This window comes from Macaca nemestrina, chromosome 9 (assembly GCF_043159975.1).
Source record: "Macaca nemestrina isolate mMacNem1 chromosome 9, mMacNem.hap1, whole genome shotgun sequence".
Classification (NCBI taxonomy): domain Eukaryota; kingdom Metazoa; phylum Chordata; class Mammalia; order Primates; family Cercopithecidae; genus Macaca; species Macaca nemestrina.
In genome coordinates, this window is record NC_092133.1 from 55638884 (window position 1) to 55644072 (window position 5189).

The following is a 5189-nucleotide window of genomic DNA, read 5'->3' on the forward strand; positions in this document are numbered from 1 at the left end:
TCTTTTTTAAAATAAGGGGAAGAGACCAGATAGTCTTTAAGGTTCTACAATTAATTCAAAGAGTCTTGTTCATTGTCTTAGAGTATGAGAATGCTGTCTATGCTCTACTCACCAGGCTAATGATTTCAATTGGTTCTCTTTACAAAGAAATAAATGATTATTATAGAAAATTCGGAATATTCAGGAAATCACATCACATGTTAGAATATATTCTTCCAATCCTTTATTAATGTATAAATATATGTGTGATGTGATTTTTATGAAAACAGCATCATAAAAATAGTATCATATAATACACAATATTTTCTTTCTCCTTAAAACTCTTCCCCTGCTTCACTGAGATATAATTAGCATATAATAAACTATACATATTTACTAAACATGTTTTGACGATTCTTGACATATATGCACACCAGCAAAACCACAATCAATGTAATGAGCATACTCATCACCCAGAAAAGTTTTCTTATATCTCTTTGTAATCCCTTCCTACACCCCTCAATGTCTCTCTTTCCTCTCCACTTTTTTCTTAAGCAACCACTGATCTGCTATTACTCTCGATTCATCCGCGTTTTCCAAAAATTACATAAATGGAATTATAAACTATATACTTGTTTTGTTTGGCTTTCTGTAATCCCCTAATGGGTTATTCTTGCCAGCTGCACAGACAAAACCAATTCACTGAGATCATGGTATTGCAGTAAAGAAACAGTTTAATTAATGCAGAGCTAGCCATGCAAAAGGACTGGAGTTATTATTCAAATTGGTCTCCCCGAGAACTCAGAGATTAGTGTTTTTATAAATGATTTGATGGGCAGGGGCCTAGGGAATGAGTGCTTCTGATTGGTTGAGGATGAAATCATAGGAGTGTAGAAAATAGTCCTTGTGCACTGAATCCATCTCTCAGTGAGGTCCACAGTACCAGTTGAGTCACGAGTCCCAGGACCAGATGGAGTCAGTCAGTTGCCAGAATGCAAGTCTAAAAAACATCTCAAAAGATCAATCTTAGGTTCTACAATAGTGATGTTATATATAGGAGCAATAAGGGAAGTAACAAATCTTGTGACCTCTGACCACACGACCTGAGTAGCAAGGGATTATAGAAAATCAAGCTAAGGGACAATAGCTGGTTATCATTCAAGTACACCTGCATTTCAGAAGAATTTAGGTGCCTCCCATAACTCTAATTTTGGGAACTTTCATTAGTATTACAAAGGTGGTTTCAGTCCCTGAGCAAGAAGGTTCATTTTAGGGAGGGACCTATTATTATCCTTGCTTCAAAGTTTAACTGTAAACTAAATTATTCCAGTGCTTAGCTTGGTCTATCCTCAGGGGTGAGCAAAGACAGCCAGCCTGTGAAGCTAGAAGCAAGATGGAGTCAGCCATGCTAGACTTCTCTCACTGTCATAATCTGCAAAGATAGTTTCATTTCTTCTCTCAGCATAATTATTTTGAGATTCATCCATATTCTTATGTGTATCAAGAGTTCATCCCTTGTTACAGCTGAGCAATATTCCGCTGTGTAGCTGTAGCACAAGTTGCCTACCCACTCACCTGTTGATGGACCACTTGGGTTGTTTTCAGTTTGGGACTATTACGTAGTGAATCACTATGAATATTTCTGCAGTTTTTGTTTGGACATACGTTTTTTTTTCTCTTGGATAAGTACCTAAGAGTGGAATGACTGGAGTGTATGGTAAGTGTATGCTTAACTTTTAAATAGTTTTCTAAAGCAATAACAACACTTCACATTCCCACCAGCAGTGTATGAGACTTCCAGTTACTTCACAGACTCAAGACAAAATTGGTATAGTCAGTTGCTTTCATTTCAGCCACTTTTTAACACTTTAACAAACCTTTAATTCCAAAAGAAAGTAATCTATAATGGTCAGTAATGTGCAACATACTTTCATGTTTCTTTCATAAGTATCTATGTAATACAAGTTTATTTGTATATTTGCAATATACAATAACCTATCTTAGATATGAGTCCTAACAGGATGAAAATATTTTCTTGCAACTATTACTTTATGCCTATGGAGGGTCTGAACTTGTAATGTCCTCCTGTCTTACATCCAAGTTAATGACAGTGCCCTCTCAAAGTTTTTCAGAAATTATTAATGACCTAATTTCATTTAAAAAATTATTTCAGCAAATATGAAAATAGAAAATCCTGTTATTCTTTATCCATTCATAATATGAGAAAAAAAGACCTGATACATTCCTCTATAGAAAAAGTGGGTTTAGAGAACAGTTCTGATAGTATTTCACATGATAAAGTATCAGAAAGTCTAATAAGCAGCTCCCATGACCGGGCGCGGTGGTTCACGCCTGTAATCCCAGCACTTTGGGAGGCGGAGGCGGGCAGATCAGGAGGTCAGGAGATCGAGAACATCCTGGCTAACACGGTGAAACCCCGTCTCTACTAAAAATACAAAAAAATTAGCCCGGCGTGGTGGCAGGCGCCTGTAGTCCCAGCTACTCAGGAGGCTGAGGCAGGAGAATGGTGTGAACCCGGGAGGCGGAGCTTGCAGTGAGCCAAGATCGCGCCACTGCACTCCAGCCCGGGCAACAGAGACTCCGTCTCAAAAAAAAAAAAAAAAAAAAAAAAAATCTAATAAGCAGCCCCCTTGCTCAGGGGGATAAAATGATTTCAATGTATTTCTCTCCGAATAGCTTAGTAACTCCAAGTGATTTTCAAATTGGGGGGCAGATTACTGGCATTGAGTTCATAAAATTTAGATCTATCTTGAATAGGGACATTATAGAAACCAAGAACATCTCTAATCCTGCACAACTGGTGGATTGTGGAGTTAGGGACTACATGACCCAAGTAATCAGCTAAATGTGCCAAGAGATTGAACTGTGAGCAACCATCTTCCAGGGGAATGTCTCACCAATTACTAGGAAGAAATGAGCCAAAAACTTCTTTAACATGATTCCAAACGACTCTGGAGACCTTCAGGTGGTGTATATGTTTGGCTTTGTAAGGGTGGACACACGGGGATAAGTTCTTTTTTCACCTCTTTTACTGTCTCAGCAACCACTGGCTCTTTCTGTTTTCTGGATCGAGACCAAAATTCTCTTCAGGTGCTCCACATAAAGACTCTTCTGATAATGCCGGACACAGATTGCGCCACCATCTTCAATGAGATCCATTTTGGCCATTCTAATATGAGAGTGTAGGGGTATCTCACTGTGGATTTAATTTGCAATTCCCTAAAGTCTAAAGTTAGTAAGCCTCTTTACATGTGCTTATTTGCCATCCTTATATCTTCTTTGGTGAAGATGTTTAAATCTCCACCATTTTTAATTGGGTTGTCCCTCTTTTTATTGAGTTGTAAGATATCTTCATATATTCTAGGTGAATGTCCTTTGTTTGATATATGTTTTACAAACATGTTTTCCCAATCTGTGGCTCATCTTTTCATTTTTTTTAACAGTTGTTATAATTAGAGTTCATGCTTTGTATAATACTTAAAATTTTGCAAATCTCTGGTCACTAAGATTTTCTCACCTATGTTTTTCTCCAGAAGTTTGGCAGTTTTAGATTTGACAATGGGTTTATAATCCATTAATCCATTTGGAGTTGATTTTTATATATGATATGAGGTAGAGATCAACATTCTGTTGGTTTTTTTTTTTTTTTTTTGGTTTTATTTTGTTGTAGTTTTTGCATATGAATATCTATTGCAGAGACATTTCTTGAAAAGATCATCGTTTCCTAATTTGCTTGTCATAGCATCATTACCAAAAATAGGTTTCTATGTACTGATCATTTCTGGATTCTCTGTTTTGCTTCATTGATCTTTTGTTTATCTTTACACCAGTAACACATTGTTTTGATTACTGTAACTATGTATAATAGTAAGCCTTGAAATCAGGTAGTGATAGCCATTCAACTTTGTTCCTATTTTTTAAATTTGATTTGACTATTCAAAGCCCCGTGAATTTTCATATATATTTTAAAATCAATCTGTCAATGTCTACAAAAAAAAATCCTTCTGGAATTGCAATTTGAGTGTGTTGAACCTACAGATTACTTAAGAGAATGTTGTTTTAACAATATTATGTTTTGACTCATGAACATGATATATATTCCCCATTCAACTAAGATCTTCTTTAATTGATCTCAGCAATGCTTTATAGTTTTTAGTGTGCAGGTCTTTCACATCTATTGTCAAATTTATTCCTAAGTATTTCCTGTGTTTTGATATTACTATAAATGATATTTTGATTTGCAATTGCTAATTCTTAGTACATAGAACCATAACTAATTTATGTATATTGACCTCGTGTCCAGCAACCTTAATGAACTCATTTATTATAGCAGCTCTTTTGTAGATCCTGTAGAATTTCTAAATAGATAATCATGTTGTCTCCAAGTATAAGGTAATTTTACTTCTTCTTTTCCTGTGTGTTTGCTTTCAATTTCTTTAATTTCCAACCTGCTTTGCTCTCACTGTCTGAATTGATAAAAAAAGTGTGTGAGGTATCATGGGTCAAATAGACATTGCTCAAAGTGGTTACACTTAAATCATTTTACTGGAAGCCACCCAGAGTCTCAAGTACAGAAGGAAACCACAGCAGCAACAGGATATGAAGTGGATGGCCTGGAGCAGGAGCTGGGAGCAGGGAAATTGAGGGTGATTGAACTAAAGCCAGATCTCCAAATGCCAAGGAACCAGCCCCGGGGAGGCTTCCCCCTTGGAGCCTCTACCCCCATGACGTCGAAAATTTAGACACTCGACATCCAGTGAGCATCAGTGATCAGGCAGTCAGTGTTGGACAGAGAAGTATCAATAACTAACAGAGAGAACAACAAAACCAGTCAGTTAAATAAGGAACTCTTGTCCTCTTCCTCCCTCATCTCTGTTCCAACACAATGAAGGGTTTGAGCCCAGAAGAAGGGAGTAGGAAGGGTTAACTGAGTTCATTTTCACCCCCGATGTGAGGGAGAGAAATGTAGAATAAAAGATCACATCATGCATCCTCTACCCTGACACACACATATACACTGCCGTCCCTGGAGCCACAAGCCTTTCCTATGATAGAGAGAAATTTTTAAATCAGATATGAGATTAGAATTTCAAAAAGATCAGATTTCCAATAATCAAAGTACCCAGGAAATTGTAAAATTTTCCTAAGATGTCATTAAGGGATCTGCTATCCAGCATGAAATGGAGGTT

At 36.9% G+C, this 5189-nt stretch overlaps 1 pseudogene; it reads right to left on the bottom strand.

The window, feature by feature from the left end:
• Nucleotides 1-2677: 2677 nt before the first annotated feature.
• LOC105466189 (large ribosomal subunit protein mL50 pseudogene) lies at nt 2678-3143 on the bottom strand (annotated as a pseudogene).
• Between the last annotated feature and the right edge of the window lie 2046 nt (nt 3144-5189).